Source organism: Lynx canadensis, chromosome B2 (assembly GCF_007474595.2).
Source record: "Lynx canadensis isolate LIC74 chromosome B2, mLynCan4.pri.v2, whole genome shotgun sequence".
NCBI lineage: Eukaryota > Metazoa > Chordata > Mammalia > Carnivora > Felidae > Lynx > Lynx canadensis.
Genome location: NC_044307.1, coordinates 149,420,303 through 149,445,668, shown reverse-complemented (window position 1 = coordinate 149,445,668; position 25,366 = coordinate 149,420,303). Strand labels below are relative to the sequence as shown.

The 25,366-nt window shown below is 50.5% G+C and overlaps 1 long non-coding RNA gene across 1 annotated transcript; it reads right to left on the bottom strand.

The window, feature by feature from the left end:
- Positions 1-1,160: 1,160 nt before the first annotated feature.
- LOC115513459 lies at positions 1,161-17,414 on the bottom strand. The gene is made up of 3 exons (XR_003968701.1): positions 17,343-17,414; positions 12,361-12,369; positions 1,161-1,171 (listed from the first exon to the last, which is right to left on the bottom strand). It is a non-coding gene; the product is annotated as an uncharacterized LOC115513459 (long non-coding RNA).
- Positions 17,415-25,366: the final 7,952 nt, after the last annotated feature.

The following is a 25,366-nucleotide window of genomic DNA, read 5'->3' as shown; positions in this document are numbered from 1 at the left end:
CGTGGGAATAAAAATGGATTATTGCAGTGCCCTTCGATGAGGTCTAAGTAGGACGGCCTGCTCAGGGTGCCGTGGAAAAGAGAGGGGAGGCCGCCTGGCAGGGGGGGAGGACTAAGTTGAGTCTTAAAGCTGAGTATGTCAGAAGGGCGTTCCAGGCAGAGAAGACAATGAAAATTAAGACGCGGCTGCACAGGGACGCCTGGGTGGCTCAGTTGGTTAAACTACTTGATTTCGGCTCAGTTCATGATCTCACGGTTCGTGCTGTGCTGACAGTGCGCAGCCTGCTTGGGGTTCTCTCTCCCTCTCTGTCTGCCCCTCCCCCGCCCTCTTTCTCTCTCAAAATAAATAAAAAATAAACTTATAAAAAAAGACACAGCTGCACAAATCAGAAGGGCTGCTGAGGGAGCGCCGGGCCATTCCGTAGTGGCGGAGGGTAGACGGCGAGGGGCTGAGACACACGGGGCTCCCGAGCGCACAGAATAAAGTCCAAGTTCGTCAGCAAAGCTGTGGGCCTCGCATGGCCTGGCTCTGCCTGCCTCCTACCCCCACCAGCCCGAGCCTTGCCGTCCACCCCCCACCACTACGGAACGGCCCAGCGCGCCTTGACGTGCCACACTGTCGTCTTACAGCAGAGGAGAGATGAGGCCCTTTGTTACACGTTACACGAAGTGCAGACTGAGTTTGAAGAGATGCCTGGAACAGAGTTGAGAATAACAGAGGAAAGAAAGCCCATCCTTTGCTGCTTGGTGTGGCTGTCTGTTCATTTGTGCACGCGTGGTTCATTCAACTGGTATTTAGGGAACGTCACTGTCATGCGGGCTACTTGGCCCTGTGCTGGAGATGCGATTGAGAACAGGCCCTGTGCAGAAGGTGCTTCCATTTGGGCGAATGTTTCCCTGTGTAGTCATCCAAATCTGCTCATCCAGAATTAGGTTGAGAGTTCAATATGTTTGCCAGCGTGGAAAATGCTGGGCTTCTAGACTCTCGGTCTCGTCCCTCGTAGGCTCTCCGCTTCTGTGGTTGACCACGCGAGGTGAGAGTGGCCGGCAACAGAACCTCTCTACCGAGTAAGAGAGGGCCCAAGTCTGGTTTTAGCCATGAACTTGCTCAGCACTTTCGTCGGATCCTGTTGTGAACATTCGGGTTAGTCCGGGAAATATCACATATTTTACTCTATGTGATAATCACTGTGTTATCCCATAGCCAACTGTATGCGTGGAAAGTGTACTGAATAAAGGCAAGCTGATTGTTTGGCTTTATGGACCGGTGATGGCGTTTGGACGTAAGACTGGAGTTTGAGAAGGAGAGACTGATCTTCGCACTGATTTGTCCTATAACCTTATTTCCCTTACCATCCAATACCCTCTGAGTTGGAAGAAAGGTATTCACCTTTAGTCTCTAGTCCTTTCCAGTTAGGTAGGTGAGTGTGTGTGTGTGTGTGTGTGTGTGTGTGTGTGTGAGAGAGAGAGAGAGAGAGAGAGAGAAAGAGAGAGAGAGGGAGAGAGAGAGAGAGAGACTTGATGCCCATCAGCCAGATGGATGTCTTTACTCTTGAGTGACAACCAGAAAGGCAACCCTTATGCCCTTTGTGTCCTTGATGTCCTCCCTGTGGTTTCCTTCGGCCTCTGCCTTTCCTATAAGGTTGGGCAGGAAGCCCCCAGATTCCGCCTGGGTCGTCGGCTCCGGCAGCGAGCCTGCACGGGTTCTGCTTCCCTCCCCCGTGGCGTCACGGTCGCCCTAGCTCTTGCCAGCATGACTTACCACATTGCTCTGACCAATCAGCCCTTCCAGACTAACTACGCAAAGGGCCAATGAAAAATTAGTGTACGAGGAGATTCAAAAAGGAAAAGGAAAAAACCAGGTTGCTCAGCAACCTGACTCCGTAAGCAGAGGAAGATGCTATTTTTACACTGAGAAGGTGGCTGCGGTTGATTTTGTAGCAAACTCCTGAGAGGGCAGAGTCCCGGCCTCAGCCAGCAGCACGACCTCCTGAAGATCCGGGAATGAGCCGCAGAGCTTGGCCAACACGCACATCCTCCGGGTCCGTGGGTGTCACGCCTCTGCGTACCTTGCTTTAGGTCTGCGGTTAAATGTGACCTGTTCAGAAAGGACTCCACGCTAATTATGTCCCTTAGAGTGCCCTGTGCGTTTTCTGCATAGCACATGTCAGAATTTGTAATTATCAAGGGACTTTTTTATATTTACAAAAATCTCCCCGGGCGCTAGACTGGAAGCTTGCTGAAGGTACGCACAAGTGCCTGTTTCTGCTTAGCCCATATGTCCCCAGCACGCCTTACGTCAGCTGGGACACAGCCAGTCTCAACCAGTCCTTGTGGAGGGAATTAATGGACAAGGAGACAGGGCGCCTGGGTGGCTCATTGCGTTGAGCCTTGGGCTCCGGCTCAGGTCATGGTCTCGCGGTTCGTGAGGTTGAGCCCCGCATCGGGCCGTCTGCTGTCAGCACAGAGCCCGCTTCACATCCTCTGTCCCCCTCCTCAAAAGATAAAATAAACATTTAGTGGACAAGGTGAGAATGAGGCTACTAGTGGTTTGGATCTGATTGGCATTAAATGTCCTCTCTGGTCAAAATGTGGGAGGGGGGCGCGATCTCAATGGTGTTTCTTTAAGTCGCCAGCAGAAGTCTTTCTCGATGATAAAATACCTAGACTCCGGCAGCGCATAATTGAGCATTGTTCCAAAAATTAGCCAACACGCTCGCGTTCGCCGCACACAAATTTGTTGATCGCTATTCTGTCAGGCATTCTTCTGGAGGCTGGGAATAAGCACATAAATTACCAGAGTCCCTGGCGGCCTGGAGCCCACGTGGGCGGGGACAGTTCCGGTGAGCGCGGGCTTCCGGGGGCCGCCCTGTGGGGGAGCACAGCAGGTGGAGGCCTGGGCTGCCCGCTCGCTCGCTCGAGAAGAGGCTGAGCCACGCCGACCGCGCTCTCCTTCTGGGGTCTCTCCACCCCGCACACCCCTTGTCCTTCTCCATCCTTCCCACCGCCAAACACCGGAGGCCCCGCCTGCCCAGGCCGCTGATGGATTTTTCCTCTCTCTTCTTGGCTACGAACACCGCGTCTCTCTGGCTGGTGTCACCGCCTCTCGAACACGTGTTTTCCAATACAAGCCACACGTGGATGTCTCCCGAACTCATGTTGTCCTTCTGAAACTCTGCCTCTCAATTCCGGCTTGTAAACCAACGGCCAGAAGCCGCTGGCCGCACGTCAACTGTTGCTTCCAAACACGGAGGGTCCGGCCTTTTTCCGGACACCCCGAGGTGTGGGGAGCTTCATTCTGCTTGTCTGCTTCCCTCTCGAGTTCCGGAGCCACAAAAACACGCCCACGTTCTTGTCCAACTGATGCTCGTACTTCTCAAGATGGTTCCTCTAGCTCTTTTCGCTTGCGTGTGTGTGCGGCATGGCACCAGGTGCTTTGGCTGCTACAAGGATGGGCGCGAAGCCGGTCCTCAGGCGTCTCCCGGTTCAACAGGAGTGAGGAGGGTGGGCCTGTGTCAGCGGGGACCAGCTGCACCCATGGGGCAGAGACCCCCCCAAAAGCCAGGGCCCCGAGGACACGAGTGCTTGTGCAGGGAGGCGCTGGGTCCGGCTGGGGGGTGCGGGGGGCTTGGGGGGAGGAGCGCACTTGAGCAGGAATGTGGAGGGCTGGCAGGATGCAGACACTTGGAGACAGGGAGGCTGAGAGAGTGCTGAGCGCAGGCCAGAAGCAGGGAGGCCCCAGGCGCCAGGCCAGGAAGAGTTCAGGTGTGTGGCTTGAGGACCAGATAAGGAGACTGTGCGATTCCCTGGGGCTGCTGTAGCCAGAGTCCCCCTGACTGGGCTTAAACCACTGAACTTTATTCTCTCCCAGGTTTGTAGGCTGGAAGTCCAAGATCAAGGTGTCAGCAGAGCTTTGCTTTCTCTGAAACTCCAGGGAAGGAGCCTTCCGCACATCCTCCCCCAGCTTCCGGTGGCCCCAGGTGCCCCTTGGCTTTCGGCAGCCTCCTGCCAGGCTCTGTCTTCACGTGACCCCCTTCCCTCTGCATGTGGGTGTCTCTGCTTCTCTTCTTGTAGGGTCACCTGCCATATTGGACCGCCCCCCCCCCATGACTGCCCCCACACTGGAGTATGACCTCATTTTAACTTGATTATTATATCTGCCAAGACCCTATTTCCCAGTGAAGTGGGGTTCACAGGTACTTGAGATCAGGACGTCAAACACATCTTCTGGGGGCACACAGTTCAACCTGCAGTGAGTGGGTTTTGGAAGTTACAGAGAGAGAGTGGTCTGGGGGCAAACCCGTATTTCTCTGACAGCCAGCCGGGCTGTGGAGTTCAGACTTTGTCCCTTAGGCCAACGGTTCTAAATCCTGGCTGTTCATCGGAAACACCTGGAAATCTTTTAAAAAGGCAGACGGCCAGATTCTGCACCAAACCAGAATCACAGTCATCCCACATATGAAACTTGTAAAGCCCCCCTGGGGTTTCTGACACTGAACTGGGGCTCTGAGCCACTCATCTGGTTAATGAGAACCTATTAAAAGGTTTTCTCTTCGTATGATGTCAGTCTTAGGGAGCCTAGAGATCTTGAACAATGATATATGAGTGTTTTCCAGCGTTTCCATCCTAAATTGTGGCCCTCCAAATTGCACATAATCCTTAAGCTATTGTGTGGCCAGTCTGAGCACAGGGGGGGGCCACGACCAAGTTTGCTCTGCGTCTTTTTCTTCCATGAACGTGGCATAGGGTGGGGGTCCCTCTCACCATAGTCGCATCTGCTCTGGGCCCCCTATTGAGTTTATGATCTTCCTCAAACTCCTCTGTGTCCTTTTCACACGAATGCCTGTAAATCCCGGTTTTCAGCACTGATGCAATTGGTTTTTGGATCCTAAAAGCAAGCCTTAACATACATCTCTGTTTCATTTCATCTTGGGTTTCAGTCAAGCCTTCTGGCCTGTTGAGGCCTTTGGCAGTTCAAGTCTATCATTTATCATGTTAGCTACATCTTGTAAGTCTGTCGTCTGCAGATTTGGTAAACGCCTCTCCCGGCTTCCCCCAAATCGCTGTAAAACTGGTTAAACATGTCACGGGGAGAGACATACGACATTCCTCCAAAGACTGACCTCCGTTGGCAAATACACTTTGGGTGCATGGTTCCTAAATCAGCTGTCCTATTGAACCGGCTCTTATTGAAGCCATATTTTGTTCTCAGAGAATTCTTTGAAACTTCAGTCATGCAGGAAGTGCCACAGAATTATCATCGGCCCTTAAAGTACATGACAAGAAGACCAAAGAGCGGCAGGTGAGGTTGACCAGGGCCGTGAGTGCATGAGTACATCAGCAACGAGACAACTCAGGCCACAAACAAGGAATTTGTATCGTCAGCGTTAAACCCAAAGCAACCAGTGAGTCAACTAAGCACCAAGTGACCATATGCTGAGAAACAAATTTGAAAAGCCCACGTAGCGTGAGTTTTGGAACTAGAAGCTAGAGCGTGGTGTTAGCTGTGCTGCAATCCAAGCCCGACTGAAGTTCCGTGTGATGCCTGGAATGTTCAGCTCTGTCGGAAAACCTTTCCTGAGCTCTGACTGCACGTGTAGCCTGCGCTGGGTGCCCTGAAGTAGACTGACATGTGGCCATCTGGGAAGAGGAGACTAAGGATCACAGATGGGCAAGCTGGCGATCTGGCGGCATAGCCGTGTGGCTGCATGAACTGAAGGGCACACTCCTGGGATGGACAGACGGGACTCACGCACCCCTGTGACAGTTGATTGCCGTGGGACTGCCGTGGCGTCATTTAGGTTCTCTGAGCCTCATTCGAGCCGTCAGTTAAGTGTTGGCAACGAGAGACGCTCACCTAACAAGATGGAGAGAGTGATGTGGAACGTGTGCAAAAGTGTAACCAGGAGCGAGCCCAGCACAGAGCCTGCGGGTCAAAAATCAGCTTTTTTTTTTTTTAAGAGAGGGAGAGAAAGCGACAGAGAGCAGAGAGAGAGAGGGAGAGAGAATCCCAAGCAGGCTCCACACTAGTCAGCATGGAGCCTCATGCGGGGCTCGAGCTCCCGAACTTTGAGATCATGACCTGAGCCAAAATCGAGAGTCGGATGCTTAACCCACTGAGCCACATGGGCGCCCCCAAAAGTCAGCTTTTCTAAGAAGTTCTGACAACTAAATGTAATATGTCATCCTGAACCGGAAAATGGATGTTAGTAGGACAGTTGGCAGAATTTGAGGAGCGACGACAGCGCAGTTAGAATCAGCTGTGTGGATGTTACCTCCTGATTTTGTTCGTGTCACCACAGTTACCAAACGTGTGGAAAGGACACTGGAAACACCTTCCATTCTTCTTGCAGCCCTCCTGTACTCAGCATGAAGGACAGATGCGGGCATCAGCTCCTTTAGCATGTTGTCCGTCCCGCTCTCCAGGAGTCTCCAGCCTCAGCGGGGACACAGGCGTAGAATGAGGCAGTTCCAGAAGCACACAGAGGAGGGAGGACTCTAAGCCGGAGCATGCATGGTGCAGGCGAAAAAGGTGAGAGACAACCAGAGATAGTGCATACAGCCTTCTGGGGTCCCTCTTGTCAGCACCTGAACATTTTCAAGTTCATAGTCAGCCTTCCCTCGGACAGAGTCACTGCTGAGACCCTGCGGTGGGGACAACCAGCAGTTTGGACGTGACGTGGACACAGGGCCTTTTCCCCGGGATTATTCCTAGAAGGATGTGGCCAGACACTCGTCGGACAAGAAGATAGTTACAGTGCTTGGGGACGCACCCTGGGAGCGGCTGGAGGTGACGGGCACAGGGTGCAGGTACGGCTGCCCACGGGGGTCAGAGAAGCCAGAACACGGGGCTCTGGGACCCACAGGGGGCAGCGAGTGTCAGGAGTCCAAGAGGAACATGAACCCTGAGCTGTGGGGGAGGGGTTAGCAAGGCCAGTCACCAAGTGCTAGTATTTTCTCATCAAAAGGGCCACCAGGGGCTCGCATGACTATCTGGGCTCAGTTTCCCTGTGGCCTCTTTACGACAAAAGGTGTGGGGGGAGCAGCGCTGGTGAGGTTGTAAGCAGGGGCTCACTATTTCCTCTCGTCCGTCAGACAGCACTGGGGGACTAGGGGGCTGGGGAGCAGAACCTCTCGTGGCCGTTACCCGCCCGGCCTGACCACCCAGTCTCGCTCAGTGCACCACACTTGTCCTCTGCACCCGCAGCTTCTGTCGCCCGCCCCCCATTACTTTCCAGTTATTATCGAGAACTTGGAATTGGAATTTCAGGGGGGGAAGGGCCAGCAGCCTTTGTTCAGAACATATATAAACATTTTCCCTCCATAAGTTTTCTTCTTCAAACATTTTTTCCCAGATATTCCATGCCTGGAGCATGTGGGGGGAGGTTGGTAGGGGGAATTGTGTTGTGTAGGACTTTGGGTGCGTGAATATTGGCGGCTGCAAACCCTTGTCATGTTAAAACAAAAAGAAAAAGAGTAAGAACAAGAGGAAAGAAAGAAAGAAAGAGAAAGAAGAGAGAAAAAGAAAAGGTGAAAAAGAGAGGAAGGAAGGATGTGAAAGAGGAAGAAAGAAAGAAAGAAAGAGAAAGAAGAAAGAAAGAAAAGGTGAGAGAGAAAGAGAGGAAGGAAGGAAGGAGAGAAGGGAGGGAGGAAGGAAGGACGGGAAGGAAGGAAGGGAAAGAAGAGAAAGAAGGGAAAGAAGAGAAAGAAGGAAAGAAAGAGAAAAGGTGAGAGAGAAAGAGGGAGGGAGGGAAGGAGGAAGGAAGGAAGGAGGGAGGGAGGAGATCAAGGTGGGTTCTCTCTCTAGAACCACAGTAACCACTCTCCGAGTCTCTGTAACTACTGGAATTGATCACGACACTGCTAATAAGCACACATCTTACTCCCTTTGAGCGGCTGTAACCGAACGCCAGAGACCCAGTGGCTCCGGAACAACAGACATTCATTTGTCTCAGCTCCGAAGGCTGGCGGGTCCAGGGTGCCAGCAGGCTCTGGTTCCCGCCCTCTTCTGGGTTGCACGTGGCCGTCTTCTCGCCGTGTCCTCACCCGGTGGAAAGGGCAGGAGAGCTCGCTGGGGTCTTTTTTGTAAAGGTGCTGCCCGCGTTCGTGACCCGATCCCCTCACCTGCTGAAGGCCCCACCTGCAGCCCGATCACGTGGGGAACAGAGCTGAGTGGCAGCCAGCACCTGGGTCCTGGTGGCACCTTTGAGCCCCAGATCCACCCACGCCTGCCGCTATGACCATGAACTTACATTTGCGTGAATGAATACGTTCTCCAATACGGGAAATACAGGAAAAAATGCTCTAAATGTAGAACCGCCATAACTTGAAGTGCCTTCAAATTGTCTGCAAAAACCCTTTCAAATATCTTTAAAATGAGACCGAAAATCATGACTCTTTATGGAACACAATGGATGGCGTGTTATTTATCAGGCATTAAAAGGGTCTGAAAACACCAAGTTCAGCCTCAGCCCCTAGTCTCCCAACATGCTTATGCTTTGGCTATTTTAAGTCTATTAGAAAGAAAATGTTGGGGGGGTGCGGTGCGGGTTCTGTTTTCTTGTAAAATTTGAAAGGGGGTGTGACAGTTTAGGACGAGGGGGTGAGGAGTGACCCTGAATGTTTGGCCCACCTGCCTGGTACCATGCAGGGTGGGGACCCCTTTGGAAATGCACACATTCGACTCCTTCTTTCCTTGACTTGAAAATAATGACACGTTTAGATGGAGTGCTGTCAGAGTTAGAAGGCGCTAACACCATTCATTATATGATGACCCACACCCCACGTATTCTTTAACTTCGTCACTCGGACCCCGTTCCATCGTTGGCCGCTGGTGCTTTCCTCGGTGAACAGCGGGAGGGCTCTGTGCGCACCAGGGACCCGCGGGAAGCGTGGGAGTACGACGGGGGATCTACCCGGCTGGAGGAAAAGGAGTAACCTGTAACTGTTTGTTTTTAAAATAATTAACAACTTGTGTATGTTAGAGTCGTTTTAAGCGCAAGCAGAATTGAGCAGAAGGTACAAAGAGCTCCATGGAACTCTTGTCCCCCTTCCGCCACCCCCACTGTCGACACCCCACCCCCGAGGTGCCTTTGTTACAGCCCTCGAGCCACACTGACCGTCCTTCAGTCATTCACGCTGGATTTGATGGTTTTGCCGTAAAGACAAGGAAGGTAAGTGGTGGCTGACAAAGCTCATTAACTTCTCATGAGGTCTCCCCACGGGCCACGGAATCAAAAGTCGAGGCTTCAGAACTTGGGAAAGAGCGAAAGGCAGCCTCGCAGGGGCCCTTGGTTTACTCTCGCCACCCCCCTCGCCTGCCTCGCTATCTGCAGATCTTCCGGCTGAAAAGGCAAATGCCACTGCTGAGCCTCCCGGCCATCTTCCTGCCCTCAGTGGCCAGGGACGTCTTTCCAGAGTTTGCTGCCACCCAGTGGAAACAAGGAGACACAGTATTTGCACGTCCTCCTCCGGGAGACGTTTTCATTTGCATCAGGACAACGTGGAGCCCCTCTAGTTTTGCGTAAACGCTTCCTTAAATTGCATTCAGCTGAAGTCACGGGGCACTGGTCTGAAGTGGCCATCAGAAGGGGATGTAGCCCCATGTTGGTGGCAGTCACTGTCTCTCAGGGCACAGCGGCCGGCATCTGGCACCGAGCGGTGCTCGGGAAAGGTGCGTGGGGGATGGACGGGGGAGGGAAAAACCATGTGCCTCTTGGGTCCCTTGAGGAGAAAAGCAGCTGGGCCCTCAGGTCTAGGGAGTCCTAAGTCTCATTGCCTGAAATAGTCTCGCTGTGGAAGATTCTGATGTGGGAGGTGATTCTGAGATTGTTATTTACTGAGGTTAAGGATAAGAGAGCCTAGGGAAGGTCCAGGTTTATCCGTATGTCCTGATGTGTGCCTCGATGGGGTTAGCAGCTCAAACAAGGTCTCATACTGGCTTGATGGCCCTCCCAATCCAGACGGGAAGTCGAGGTGAACCAGCGGTATGGCAGAACCACCTGTGACAGGCGCATTTTACCAAGAAGCGGGTGTGTCATTGCTCTGGTGTGTGTTACACCAGCAGGCCCACCAGGAAACAACTAGCAAGAATGTGCTTTTTCTCTGTAACAATTGTGCAAAGGGCCGTCCGAATATAGCTTTCCCTCCTTATTAGTGGTACCTAGAGTTGATCCTTGTCAATAGGCAGAATTGCATAGTGATTGCTGGCGATGGACACCGTCGATCATGCCTTCTCGAAGAGGTGGTGTCCACTCCAAGGGAGTAAAAGTTGGTTGGGGAGGGGTGGAAAAATGTCAGATATTGCCATGGTTTGTGCCCTTGTGCCCCCCCCCCCCCCAAAGCTGAACCCTACTCAGCCAAACTTTTCTCTTAGTGTTTCATTCTTTCTCTTGAGCATCTCGTAGGCAGCGTTGACATTGAACTCATGAAAGGTGCTCAAACGTGCAAGGTCAGGGCTAGGAGACTGCGGTGAAGACATGGCTGTCACCGGAGGACTTGGGTTATGGCCTCTTCTCTGCCACGTTTGTGAGTGTGGATGTTTTCATTACTTACATACTGTACCCCAGGGTCGTTGTATGAGCTCCATCTGAGGTTTGGCACCTCTCTCAAAGGCTCAACTTCTGTCTCCCACCGGTGCCCCTGTCCCTCCGGGACCCCAGTTACTGTATTAGACCCTGTACCCCATCCGCGCTAACACTACACCTGCTTTTTAGTGAAATTCATTGGGGTTTCCAGATGCTCGATGCTACTACCAACCCGGCAACGGTTTAAAACAGTCTCCTTGTCCAGTCGGTGATCATCGTGTAGGTCTGAATCCCGGAGCAGGCAGGCGGTGCTTACAGATTCTCGCTGGACGTAAATTCTCCCCGCCGAGGAGCCAAGGCCAACATGGAACACTTTCCGTTGTCTCCTTCTGTAGGTCTGATTTTCTCCTCGTTCACATGCTCGCTGAGGATCTCCTGGTCCTGGCTTCCCAGGGGCCCCTGTTCCTCCACTAGCTTTGCACAGGCCACCCGCACCTGTCTGCCTACTTCCTGTTGGTCATTAGTCCCAGCGGGGGCGGCCCCCAGCTCCAGAGCCCCGGGGCCTGCGGGACAGCCACACTCCCACTTACGACCTCACTAAGGAACTCAACTGCACCATTAACGGATTTTGAAAGCATTTCCCCCACTTTTTTAGGTTTTGTCGAGACTTTTCGGGCTCTCTTGATTGCAATTTTCCTTTATCTTTACAGTGTCCTTGCACAGTGTCCAGCTCACCGTAGGTATTCAATAAATAGCTGAGGTGAATAAGCACACAGTCACAGAGTCATCTAAGCTATATAAACTCTCAGACTTAGTTATCTGAATAATTCCTCTTTCCAGATAGAGATAGAGATATCCGAGCAAGTATATAGAGACTAAAAGAGCGTAACAGTTCATTCCATTTGGTCTTTCTGCTCTCATTCTCCGCACATTACGTATACATATATCACATCTACAGGAGATGACAGATCTAGAAGGGAACAAGAGAGCTGTTCACTGAGCATTTCCTCTCTCTGAAGGCACACGATATAGGAGCAGAGGGCATATTGGAATAACCTTGGGAGCTTCATAAAACTCTAACTGTCAACATCTACGACTTTGGACCTGTGGACTCTGCCTCTATCGTTTGGCTAACGGCCACTCCCTCCAGGGGATTTCCAGGTGATTCTGAGAGGCCGCCTGCCGCTAAAATCCCATCGTCCGAGCCGCCATATACATAGTCAGGTGGTACCTTCTGTTCATTACTAGGTCTTCCTTTCCTTGGCTCCAGCCCCTACCTTATGCACTGTATCCTCACCTGTGTTTCCAGTGGGTTTTGAAAAGAGATATTAACATGGATTTTGAAATCTTAACAATAAGTGTGAGAAATCACCACACACACCCCTAAAATTTCAAGCTAGCTTTCCGGCCTGGCTTCTTTATCTGGTGGATCCTTCCGTCTAGTGGTTAGCTGCTGCAGAAGCATGCAGATCGTAGCTTGACTGCGTGGTCCCCCCCAGAACTGTGCTCACACCCCCCACACAACAGCATTTCCAAGCCTCGCACTTACACGCACCGTACCTTCCCCCCCTCCGTGTTTTTCCTTCCCCAAAGTTCTTTGCCGTGCACTTGCCAAATATCCCCTAGACCCCCACAGTCAAAGATGCCTGAAATAGTTTATTCTTAAAGTCTAGCACATTGTGGTGTTCAATTAATCCGATCCATTATTGTGCTTGTCAAAAGGAGATCCATTACCCTTGACGTGGGTTGATTCCTGGACTCTTCCTTACTGTTTGGAAGGACATTTTACATAAAATTCCTTTCGGTAACATCAAGACTAAGGCATTTATATCAACTTTAGATTTCTTTGAGTGATACAAACAAACCCATGTGATTCAGATGGATTGAAATTATGTGCGTGGTGTATTTTTTTAAGAAATCGTATAGTTGTGAGGCGCCTGGTGGCTCAGTCGGTTAAGCGTCCGATTCTTGGTTTCGGCTCCGGTCATGGTCTCACGGTTGGTGAGTTCGAGCCCCACCTTGGGCTCTGTGCTGCCAGCATGGAGCCTGCCTGGGACTCTCTCTACTCCTTCCCCACTCATGCTTGTGCACTCTCTCTCTCTCAAAATAAATAAATGGACTTAAAAAATAAGCAATAGAAATTGTATAGTGGAAAATCTTAGAGGAAGGATAGTGTTCTAGAGGTGGGATGAAGGGACCGCATCTCCTGGTTGTCTCCCTGTCACTGGCCAGAAATTGATGGAAGAGGCTTTTTTTAACAAAAGCCTTAGGGAACTTTTAGGAAGAAATGCAGGTTTTAAAATGCACGTCCGCGGGTCCTTCTGCCTTCCTCTGCCAGTGCCTGCCCCCCCCCCCCCACAATCGGTGCTCTTCCGTGTCTCCAGGGAATAGATGTCACCTGCGGTCTTTACTTCTCCGGAAAGTGGTTTCTGTGACTGAGGGTTCGAGTGCTCTCTGTCGGGCCCCCCATCACCGCCCCCTCAGGATCTCCCCACGCCTCCCTTCCCTCTCTTCACCTCCTTCGGCGGCTTGTTCGGGGCGGAGGCAGGGACTCCTTCAGGCACAGGATGTTCCAGAATCACCTTGGCTTTCTCTCTGGGGTCTGCGCAGCCCCCTCCAGGATGGCAAATCCAGGCAGGCCACTTCCGATCGCAGCCACAGAACCCAGTCGTGGGGGGCGGCCCCTTCACACTGGGGTCACACCTCTCAAGCTCTGGGTGGGGGTGCTGCACCCGATCACCCTGCTTGACTTCTCCCATAAAATGACCCTCTCCACGTGCCGGGCGCGGCGACCCAAGGACCTCCGCCACCCACGTTCCGTCCACCAGGCGTCCGGGCTCCCCAGAAGGCTGATGGTGACACTAAGCCCAGCCGGTGACTGTGGGATGCCAGGCCACCTTCGGTGAGGACTGCAGGGGTGCCCGGCAGCCCCCTCCCAGCCTCACGTTGCCCCCGCTGCGCCCCCGACCCTGGGCGGGAACGCAGCGGAGCACGGTGTGCTTCACAAACCAAAGGCAGGCACGCCTGACCTGTGCCTGTCCCGGTTCCAGATTCCTCTGACTCACACACAGTTCACGGCCACTTTTCTGCTTGGGTTTATGATACGCAGCGCCGTTCGTGACTGATGTTCATGTGTCTGTTCACACAACACCCGTAGGCTGCTGTGGCGGGCTAGGCATCCGCTTCAGGGCAGGGACAGCTGCACCCTTGAAGATCTCACAGCCTGGTTCTGCGAGAGTTCCATCATCCCACAGATGTTCTGCGAGAGTTCCGTCAGGTGACCTTCAGAGTCCGGGGCTGCTCCCCCGACAAGGTCAGTGTTAGCGCTAGGGGTGCAGACCCACCACATACCCCAGTTCACTTGAAGCTGAATTGTGTCAGGGTGCCCGGGTGGCTCAGCTGGTTGAGCGTCTGACTCTTGATTTCAGCTCAGGTCTCGGTCTTGTGGTTCCTGAGTTCGAGCCCCAAGTCGGGCTCTGTGCTGAAGGAGCGGAGCTTTCTTGGGATTCTCTCTCTTCCTCTCCTACTGCCCCCCTCTCTCTCTCTCTCTCAAGAATAAATAAATAAACATTTTCTTAAAAAGCTGAATTGTGTCACCAAGGTCAGCGGGTCTCTTAGCCACAGAACTCTTTCCTCCTGGCCCGGCTGAGATCCGATGAGATGAGGCTGTGCACACAGGTGTGCGGGGGTCAGGTGCTGGGGGGGTGGGAGCTGCACGGTGGGTGTCAGCCAGGGTCCAGAGCACCCAGCCACCTGGCAGACCCCTCCCCCCAGCTGCTAGATTTTGCGTGAGGTACAAATAACACCCCGGGCGGATGTTTCCAAACGACGTGCACTTTTGCAACGATGAGGAGGGTTGTGCACATGTGTGATGTGGTGCAGGGGGCTCGGAGAGGCAGGGAGACCGCACACCCCACTCACCTGCTGCCACCGTGGTGCAGTCGCCGTTCCCTACACGTTGTGTGTTCAGACAAGCGCGTTCCCCTGAGCTGGAGACGGTTTGCTCCTCTGGCCTCAGCCAGGAAACTATTTCTAAAGGGATGCGACTTGTTTGTATTTAGCAGAGATTGTTTCACTGTCTTGCCGGGTGGAATTTAGATATGATTTACTTAAACATTCCTGGGCCCGAAGGGATGACTTTTTGAAATTGGTTGAAACTTTCCATTCCTATGAGCCAGTGCATTGCCCAATATTCCGGTTTAGTATAGAAGGTAACATTCACTGGACAAGTCTGGAACCCATCCAGGTTTCTTACGTTTTTTCTGAATGGACGACCCGTCGCGAGTCTTTTAAGACTCGGATTCTGTTTGCTCTTTTGTGGTTGCTCAAAAATGTGGCTTTCGTAGTTTAAAGAACAAAAAGACAGGCTTGTGAAACGTACATGGAAAGCTTCTTAAACATCAAAGCTCTTGCGAAATGACAGAAGGATGAGTTGAGTGTGAATGAATGGGGAGCATACGGATTAAATTTCCCTTGAAAGGCGCATGGATTTAAAAATTAGGGAGAAAAGTACTTGGCAAAGTGTGCTGAGGGTTTTCCTGGGCCTGGAAAGTTTGACAAATGCCTCGTAGTCCTTTGTCGGACACGCCCAGCCGCCAGTGGGCCTGCTCCCAGTGAAAAGTCTTCACGAGGTAGGGTTTTACGGTTGGAAGTGGAAACATTTCCACCAGCGAAACATGGCTGTCACTACACATCAACAGGCCTTGGCCCAGTTGAGGCAGAGGAGCTCGGGGACAGAAGGAGACGAAATCAGGAAAGACCCTACACTTTCACAAACATAAGAAGACTCATCTCGGTAGAAATTGTGCATGCCCAAGAACAGAACTTTGAAGTTAGGCATCTCAAAGCAAAACGGAGGTGTCTAGGACGACGTGACAAAAAAGACTGCCACATCCAGCAGGTGGCCCAACGCCATCTCACTTTGACCCCTGAAAAGAGATACATCCCATCGGGAACAGGGACATATGTCCTCGTAGGGTCAAGCCCCGCCTCTGCGGAAGATTTTGGATCAGTCTGGGTCCGGTCGGGTGAGAGACGCCACATGGTAATCTGAACAGGGGAAGTTCAGACCACGGCAACACCTTCCAAGATCTAACCAAAGCCATCATTGTTGAGCACAGAACAGTGAAGAATATTTACCGACATGAGTCTACACCTCCTTCCAAAGCAGGACTGTCAGGGGAAGAAGGACTCGAGGGTGCCATATGGCGTGTCCTCAGCGGGGGTTCATGCCCGCTCGCTAGAATGAGACCCAGCACATCATCTGCCTTCTGCGCATGAGATCTTACTGCAATGTTGTGATAGCCTATTTGAACACCTAGATTTTTTTTTTGATGTTTATTTCTTTTTGACAGAGCAGAGCAGGGGAGGGTCAGAGAAAGAGGGAGACACAGAATCCGAAGCAGGCTCCAGGCCCTGAGCTGTCAGCACAGAGCCCGACGCGGGGCTCAAACCCGTGAACCGCAAGATCATGACCTGAGCCGAAGTCGGGCGCTTCACCCACTGAGCCACCCAGGAGCCCCTGAAGGCCTAGAAAAGTGTCTGGTATACAATAAGTGCTCAATAAATGTCACCACTGCCACTTTTTATTAATTTCTAACATGTCCCTAACTAACGCAGGAACCTGTCTTGATGAACCTGGACCAGTCAAGGCTGACCGCATCTATAGACAGGGTGCGCGCTTCCCACCTTGCGTGATTTGAGACACGGCGGAAAAAACTTTAAATATCTTCCCCACTCTCCTGCCCACCATTAGTGCTTTATTCTTTATTTCTTAGTCCTGCCTTTTCCACTACGCTTTTCAGAGGCAAATACTAAACATATTTTTAAAAACAGAAAAGATCTTACTCTTTACAGTGCAAATAAAACACAAACAGCGTGTGGAGGAGAGCGCCGTGAGTTTGTGACTCCTTAGTGTGGGCTGTGATGTTTGGAAGCCTGCCACGATGTTGTGAAGCAAAGCAGAGGGTCCTGAACCTCTGTGCGGGGAGGGAGGTGGAGGAAGAAGGGGCTTGTAGAAACAGATACAGGGGGGCCCGCGGGGGGGGGCAATTACCGCTCAATTTCGTTGATGATGTCCAGCTTTTTGAGGTGAGAAGGCAGACAGACAGTTCAGCATTTTACTCTGTGTTTTCTTTGATCGGATTATCAGGGGGACGCCTGGGTGGCTCCGTCGGTTAAGTGTCCGACCCTTGATCTCGGCTCAGGTCACGGTCTCGCGGTTCATGGGTTTGAGCCCTGTGTTGGGCTCCGTGCTGACCGTGCGGAGCCTGCCTCGGATTCTCTCTCTCCCTCTCGCTTTGCCCCTCCTCAGCTGGCTGTCTCTCTCTGTCTCAAAAAATAATCAAATAAACTTAAAAAAAAAAAGTAAATGGTATTATTAGGAAGTTTGAAGGGTCCTACGGATTCAGCACCATCGTTATTTTCCAAAGGGGGATTGGGAAAAAAAGAACCATCTACAACAAAGGAAGTGACTTGGGCTTTGCCATTATTGCCTGTTCACGTGGTCCTGAACCTGAATGGTCTTTTTTGAGCATGGTTATCAGCACAGCACCCTCGCTGACCTGCTAAAGGCACAGACAAAGGTCACCCTGAACACCAAACGTGAAACAGCCTCAACTTCTTTTTTTTTTCTTGATGAATTCTGATTGTCTACACCGCAAACCCCAAATTCTGCCTTCAAGGTCCTTTACAAGCTTTCCTCTCCAAAAACTGATCTCCAGTCGCTCGTCCTAAGACCTTCATATAGTCAAACTTACTATTTCTCAAGTCGATCTTGCCTTTTTCTCCTTCCAAGCTTTTATTTTTTATTGTTAACATTTTAATTCCAGTGTAGTTAACATACAGTGTCATATTAGTTTCAGGAGTGCAATCTAGTGATTCAGCAGTTTCATACGCCACCCAGTGCTCCTTGAGACAAGTGCACTCCTTGATCCCCATCACCTATGTCCCCATCCCCCATACTCGTCCTTTCTGGGACCATCAGTTTGTCCTCCATAGTGAGGAGTATGTTCCTTGGTTTCTCTCTCTCTCTTCTTCCCTTTGTTCATTTGTCTTGTTTCCTAAATCCCACATATGAGTGAAATCATATGGCATTTGTCTTTCTCTGAGTGGTTTATTTCACTTAGCATAATACACCCTAGTTCCATCTGTATTGTTGTAAATGGCAAGATTTTATTCGTTTTTATGGCCAAATAATATTCCTGTGTGTGTGTGTGTGTGTGTGTGTGTGTGTGTGTGTACCATACCTTCCTTATCTATTCATCTATCAACGAACACTTGGAAGCAGCCTCAATTTCAGCATTGAACTTGGTTTGGGAGATTGTTGATGACGATGAAGTTCCTACAGAATGGGGAGCATTTGGAAGACCTGGAATTTCTCTCCGTGAGGTTTTTTTGGGTCTTAAACAATTTTGACTGTGTGTTTAGGGTTCATCATATGTAAGTCAGGTGTTACTTGGATTTCTCTGCCCCTCGAGTTCAGAGTCCAGTTGAAGTTCCCGGCCCCACGTCCTCTTCTTCCATCCCCCCCACCCCCCGTTCTTGGGGATGGGAGTGCCGCCATTTTCTGTAGGAATCCAGTCACACGTGTGCGTCTCAAAACAGACTGCCTTCCACCTTCTAGAAAGGCAGCTCCAGCCCCTCCCACGGAGGCCCTCCGTCCAGCTGCCTCCATGGTGTAAAGCAGCCTTTTAAAGGTAACATTTCGGGGCGCCTGGGTGGCGCAGTCGGTTAAGCGTCCGACTTCAGCCAGGTCACGATCTCGTGGTCCGTGAGTTCGAGCCCCGCGTCAGGCTCTGGGCTGATGGCTCAGAGCCTGGAGCCTGTTTCCGATTCTGTGTCTCCCTCTCTCTCTGACCCTCCCCCATTCATGCTCTGTCTCTCTCTGTCCCAAAAATAAATAAAAAACGTTGAAAAAAAAATTTTAAAGGTAACATTTCATTAATACATTTGTAATCTCAGATGAGTTAATCATATCTTGAAGTGCCCAGCATGATTCCTGCGTGGATGAGACAAATTACGTACAAGGCGATGTTAGGCTCGTAATTAACCAGGTGGCTCTAAAGATGAGGGAGACATGACACCCAGGTCCTTCTCACCCCTAAATTACAAGCTGACCGCTGTCGTGACTCCCTATTGCTGCCACGACAAGTTGATAACAGCTTAACACAACACAGATGTGTGAACTTGATCGTTCTGGAGGTCGGAAGTCCAAAGTGTGTCTGCGGGGCTACAGCGAAGGTGCCAACAGGCCCGCGCTCACGCTGGAGGCTCCAGGGGACAGTCTGTTTCTCTGCCTTGTCCAGCTTCTGGGGATGCCCGCACCCCTTGGCTCATGGCCCTTCCTCCCCCGTCAGGGCATCCTACTCCGTCCTGTCTCTGTCGTCACGTCTCTTTTTTCTGCTTTTGGCTCTTTTGCTTCGCTCTTACAGGGACCCTTGTGAACACATTGGGCCCACCGGATAACCCAGGATCATCTCTGCAAAGTCCTCCCCATGTAAAGCGCCACATCCACAGCCTCAGGGGTTAGGACGCGGACGGCATTGGGAGCCCATGACTCTATCTCCGTTTCTAAACCAGGGAAGATGAGTCTCACTGTTGAGTCAAGATTTCTAAGTCGGTCACCCTGCATTCCTTGTCCTGACCCTTGCAGCTTCTACCATATTTTAGGGACATCATCATTTAGTCTCACCGTTGAGTCAAGATTTCTAAGTCGGTCACCCTGCATTCCTTGTCCTGACCCTTGCAGCTTCTACCGTATTTTAGGAACATCATCATTTAGTCTCACCGTTGAGTCAAGATTTCTAAGTCGGTCACCCTGCATTCCTTGTCCTGACCCTTGCAGCTTCTACCATATTTTAGGGACATCATCCTGGGTGGTAGTGAGGACTGATTGGTGTGCCCAAGTGGTTGATATCGCTGACCTGACCTCGCTCGTTCACTGAGCCTGTGGATGGTGACGCCCCCAAACACCCTTGAAGACAGCTTATTCTCTGATGATTTAACTCTTCCTCTTAAAACGGCCCCATACGTGCGATGACCGTGAATGGCTTCTGGAGTCTGGGCAAAACTCAGCAAAGACACAGATGTTAGGCTCTCGCTTCTGACTGTCCATGTAAGAAGGAGGCATCTCTGGTTTGTGTTTGATCTCATTCTCAGAAATCAGGCAGATTTTTTTGTGCAGGACACTGGGCGGTGATGCCTGATGGAGCCCGTCCACTGGTCAGACAGGTTTCCTTTGGGTCAGAGTGACCAGCGTCTGCTTTGCTTTGGAAACACCTGTAAATTCTGGTTCTACCACTTACTAAATGTGTGGCATTTGGGCAAATTTAAAAAGTTAACACACTTATTATTCTATTTAATAAATGTAACAAATTCTATTTAATAAATATAATGTATATCAATTAATTGTATTTAATAACTGTAACTATACTATAGTAATTAAATGAAAATTATTAATAATTAAATAAACTAAGTCGTTTCTCTGAGCCTTTATTTCCCATCTCTTCCATAAAACACAGATGATAATTCCACCTTCCTGAGAAGGTTGTTGCGGGAAGGCTAACTAAGATAGCGTATGAAGAATTTAGCTCAGTCACGGGCACATGGAAAGCTCTTAGAGAATAAGCATCACCATATTTAATTTTATGAAACTATTGTGAAGCGTTGCAGTAGGTAAGATTTTCATGCGGGCACTTTAAAAGATTCTGATTTCAAAAGTGATTTTTAAAAGGCATCGCATTCAGATGTGTCGAAGTGTGAAGAGGTTCCGGGAGCACCCGACTGGGCTACGCTTGCAGACCCTCGGCCGCTAGCACATGAGCAGGAGCAAGAAGGAGCAGGTGGGGGTGACAGGTGAGCGCTGGCAGGGAGGGAGGGCCTGGGCGTGAGCAGCGATGGGGACCGAGTGAGCCACGGGGACACGAGGACAAAGCCAGCACAGGAAGCAGCGCCTCGTTTCCAGAAGGTGAGGCTCGTCTGTGAGTCCTGGGCGCCCAGAGCCCACGGGAGCCAGAACGATTAGTCCTTGTGAAAGCAGACGGTGTCTGCGGGAGGAAACCAAAGTAGTCAGTTTCGAATCCTTTTCCTCGAACCGCGTCGGGCGCAGCCTGTTGGGTTTCTAAGTGCAGGTGCCGAAACGTCCATCCGAAGCCCACAGGATCAGATGAGGTCGGCCGGGCGGACGCTCGGCGTGCACGGTCCGAGACCGCGTCCGGGAATTTTAACCTTTCCTAGCTTCCCAGCGGCCGCTCGTCCCTTTGCCCTTTTCCTGCTCGGGGACTTGGGTGGGCGGGGGGGGACGTCCCGGCCCAGGGGAGTCCGTGCGATGGTGGAAGGGCCGGCAGACAGATCGCAGCTCTGAGCCTCGTCTCCAGGCTTCTCCCCGGGATGTTGGGATCATCTGTGGCCTTTGTGCTCCGTGACGCACGGGGGCTTGGCAGCCAGCCTCAGAGCTGAAGGCTGTTGGTTTTTAACCGTGAAGGTCCCGTAGAAGTGCTGTGTCTGCAGTGGCGACTTCTGACTTCGGGGAGAAAAAGAGTCTCGCGGGAAGTGTTTGGGAACGAGACGGTCGTGGACTCCGCCGCCCGACTGCTGGGTTGGTCGGTGCGCAGACTGGGATGGTCAGGTGAACGTGTTTACGGAGAACCTCGCCCCCATTTTGGTTTTCTCCGCCGCTAAGACTTGCACCGTTTGAGGCTCCAGCGGGAGCATTGAATTCATGACAGTAGGTTTCCTTCTGGAAGAAAAGAGCTCATCCTCGAATCAGAATGGCATGCTCCTTTATTTTAAACGTGCCAGCATCTGAATTAAGCACTGCCTAGATTCTCCTTTCTTCTTCATTTGACAACATCTGTGATGAGTTAGTGGGCTCATCACTGGTTGTTGTTGTTGTTTTTTTTTTTTTTTACAAAATATACGTATCAGATTTGTAAGTAGACCTCTCTCCTCCCCGCTTTTACCCCTTCTGTGTCCTGTGTCACACGCTGGCCTCCCGACCTTGGGGCAGGCCTGCTGTGTTTAAATGGCCCTAGAAGCCCAGCAAGTCCCTGGTGTTGGGCATGTATCAGACACACAATGAATGTTTGTAGTATTCATTACTTCAGGAGTTTCTAAGCAACATCCAGATATGTGAGAGTCACTTTATTTTTTTTTAAGTTCATTTCCTTATTTTGAGAGAGAGAGAGAGAGGAGGGAGAGAGCAGGGGACGGGCAGAGAGAATCCCAAGCAGGCTCTGCACTGTCAGCATGGACCCTGATGTGGGGCTCGAACCCAGGAACCGTGAGATCGTGACCTGAGCCGAGATTAAGAGCCAGATGCTTAACCGACTGAGCCCCCCAGACACCCCCATAAGAGTCATTTTACATTCTCATTGCAGCTTCCAAACTCAAAGGCCCATCTCATGTTATCCGTGAAAGTTTCTCCAAAAAGCCACTTCGCGCAAGTATGTTACAGTCGAGCGTTGGGCTCGCTGTCGGGAACGTTGCGTTCTAGTCCCTGCTCTGCCCTGTATCGCTTTTCCACCACAAAGTCACTTCATTTCTCCCAAATCCAAACCCCACTCTTAAAAACCAACAGAGAAGGCAGGCAGAGCAATTAGAAAGCATCTCATTAGGCAACATCTCTGGGTTAAGACAAAACAGCAAAAGAAAAGTGATCTTCCTAGAAATCAAAAACCAAGCACATCACAGCGAATTGCCCGCAATCTGAGGATGACGGAAAAAAGAACAAACTGGGTGTTCAAAGCAAGGACTGGAAACTAGTGCGTGTGCAGCCTCTGGGACGGGCGGCTTCCTGAGTAAGCACTTCTCGAACCGATGGCCTCCGTCTTGTGTTGGTCAGTGAGGATCTGAAATTTTAATTCTCTGAAGGCTAGTAAGGTAAATCCGTCTGTAGGACTTAAATCATTCCTAGAGACTCAGATATCCCCGCGTGAAGCTGAGCCCGCCATATAAACTCCTGGGCATTTACTGATACCGGGTATTGGTCTACGATCTGACGGGACTGGTCATGACCGATGACAAAGAAACGTAACCTGTGTGGTATTTCCGTGGATTTCTGTATTGCTTTATGCAGCGATCGCAGTCGTGACAGGGATTAAAACCCTCGGGTGTCTTCTCCTACAGTGATCTCAACCGCGCCAGTGACCCGGGGGAGAGAGACACAGGGTACCTGCCCCCTGATGTCACCCTGATATCGAGAGTGCCCATGCAAGGATGTCAGAAACCAGTCATTTTGGAAGAATTGGAGAAGATACCAATTTATTTAGTAAACACAGGGTCAGGTCTGCCCCTGAACGGCTGACCTCGACCCACACCAAAAACCCCCCAAGCAAGCCCTCTTTCGTGATTGCCTCTGCTCGCCTTTTGCATTAGTCTTAAAAATTGTGCACCTGCTTTGCTTTTGAAGTCCTTTTTTCCTGCTTCCTATTCCTCTCTAGGAAACTGACCAGTTTGATGTTAACCAGCGTCCCTACTGACCCCGCCCAGTGTCCTTTCTTGGACCAAATACTCCTCTGCTTTGGAGCCCCGGAGAGGCAAGGGAGCAAACAAGGTTATGAGTTGCCTTTGGGGATTTGGGGTCTTCTCTGGGGAGGGATCCCGACATCTCAGTGTGGACCGAGTGAGTCACACTGAATCTCCTATACGCCACTGAGAATTCGGTGGAAGTTTTTAGGGGCTTGAGATATATTTAAGTTTTCCCTCCACTTCCTAATTTCAGTTGGGAATACTGTGGACTGCAGACTTTTGCAAAACCATATTAAGAAAATATGTGAAATGTACATTTCACATCCGTCGCCAGCACTGTCATTTATAGAATTTTTTGTTTCAGAACCGTTTTATTTTTTTATTTATTTTTTTTTTATAATTTTTTTTTCAACGTTTATTTATTTTTGGGACAGAGAGAGACAGAGCGTGAACGGGGGAGGGGCAGAGAGAGAGGGAGACACAGAATCTGAAACAGGCTCCAGGCTCTGAGCCATCAGCCCAGAGCCTGACGCGGGGCTCGAACTCACAGACCGCGAGATCGTGACCTGGCAGAAGTCGGACGCTTAACCGACTGCGCCACCCAGGCGCCCCTCAGAACCGTTTTAATAGTCAGCTCGTGACCGTTTCTGGCAAACCTAGTAATGCCACCTTTCTTATCTTGCACAGAAGAGGAAGTGACGTCATGGAACAAATTCGTGCCATGGTTAGCGTGTCTTGGGAGCTGAACCTCAGATCTGAGAACTGGGTCCAGCTGAACAACTTTTTTCTTTTTTTTAATTTATTTTGAAAGAGAGAGAGAGCTCGAGCAAGCAGTGGGGGGTGGGGGGGATAGAGGCAGAGAGAGAGTGAGAGAGAGAGGGAGAGAGAGAATCCCAAGCAGGCTCTGTGCTGTCAGTGCAGAGCCTGACGCGGGGCTCAAACTCACAAACCGTGAGATCGTGACCTGAGCAGAAACCAAGAGTCAGATGCTTAACTGAGCCCCATAGGCACCCCTGACCATTTTTTTTCCTAATGCCAAGCAAGCCCTCGTCTCCCGTGTAGGTGAACGAGCTACCAAGGAAAAGACTGCATTTTCTTATGTGTTCCATTTATGGGGAAAAAAACCCCAGAATTTTCATTATAATTTTTTTTTTGATGTTTCTTTTATTTTTGACAGAGAGAGACACAGCATGAGCAAGGGAGGGGCAGGGAGGGAGGGAGACACAGAATCCTAAGCAGGCTCCGGGCTCTGAGATGTCACCACAGAGCCCGATGCGGGGCTCAAACTCACAAACCGGGAGATCATGCCCTGAGCTGAAGTCGGATGCTCAACTGACTGAGTCATCCACGTGCCCCTAATTCTTTTTTTTTTTATCTCTCTCTGTCAGAATACTTTATTTTTCTTTTGCCATTGAATGTGTTCATATTGCAATAAAATAAAAACCCACCAATAAAGCAATGGCTGCATTAAAGCATGATGCCACTAAAAATAACGAGTCATATCTTTACAAGTTGGCTTGGAAGGATTTCCACACTGTTTTGTTGTTGTTTTTATTTCTTAATTTAAATCCAAGTTAGTTGACGTATAGTGTAGTAATGATTTCAGGAACAGAATTTAGTGATTCATCACTTACATGTAACACCCAGTGCTCATCCCAACAGGTGCCCGCCTTAATGCCCATCACCCGCCTAGCCCACCCCCCACCTCCCTCCCTCCATCAACCTCAGTTTGTTCTTTGTATTTAAGAGTCTCTTATGGTTCAACTCCCTCTCTGTTTTTATATTATTTTTCCCTCACCTCCCTTATCATAATTCTTAACAGAGTCTCAAAACATGCACACACTTTGAATTCCTAAATGATTAATATTTTTAAAAATCCAGTCGTGAACGAATAGTTTACTTTCAGGCACTTACCAGCTTTCCTTCACAGTATGTGTTTCAGTGAATTGTGAGCAGAAGAAAAAGGGAAAGGCTAATCTTACATCATCCATGTTAAGGAGGACGACTTTTTTTGTACACCTGAGCTTTAAAATGCGTCCTTCACATCTCCTCTAAGAACATAGATCATCAAAATGACAGATCTCGATGGCAAGAATTTTATGTCAATTAAAATATCGACATCAATCTCAAATGACAGTGTGTGTGTGTGTATGTGTGTGTGTGTGTGTGTGTGTGTGTGTGTGTGTGTGTGTGTTAAGGAAAGTTCTTTAAAACCCAAAAGTACAGGCTAGCTGTTACAAATCTCAGTTTTATAAATGAGCTCAGCAAATGTTTGCTCTCTCTTGGGGGAAGGCAGAATCTTAAAAACCTGTTGCCTTTCAGGCTCTGAATTTATAACACGAAGTGATGGATGATCACCATTTTGAGAGTGTT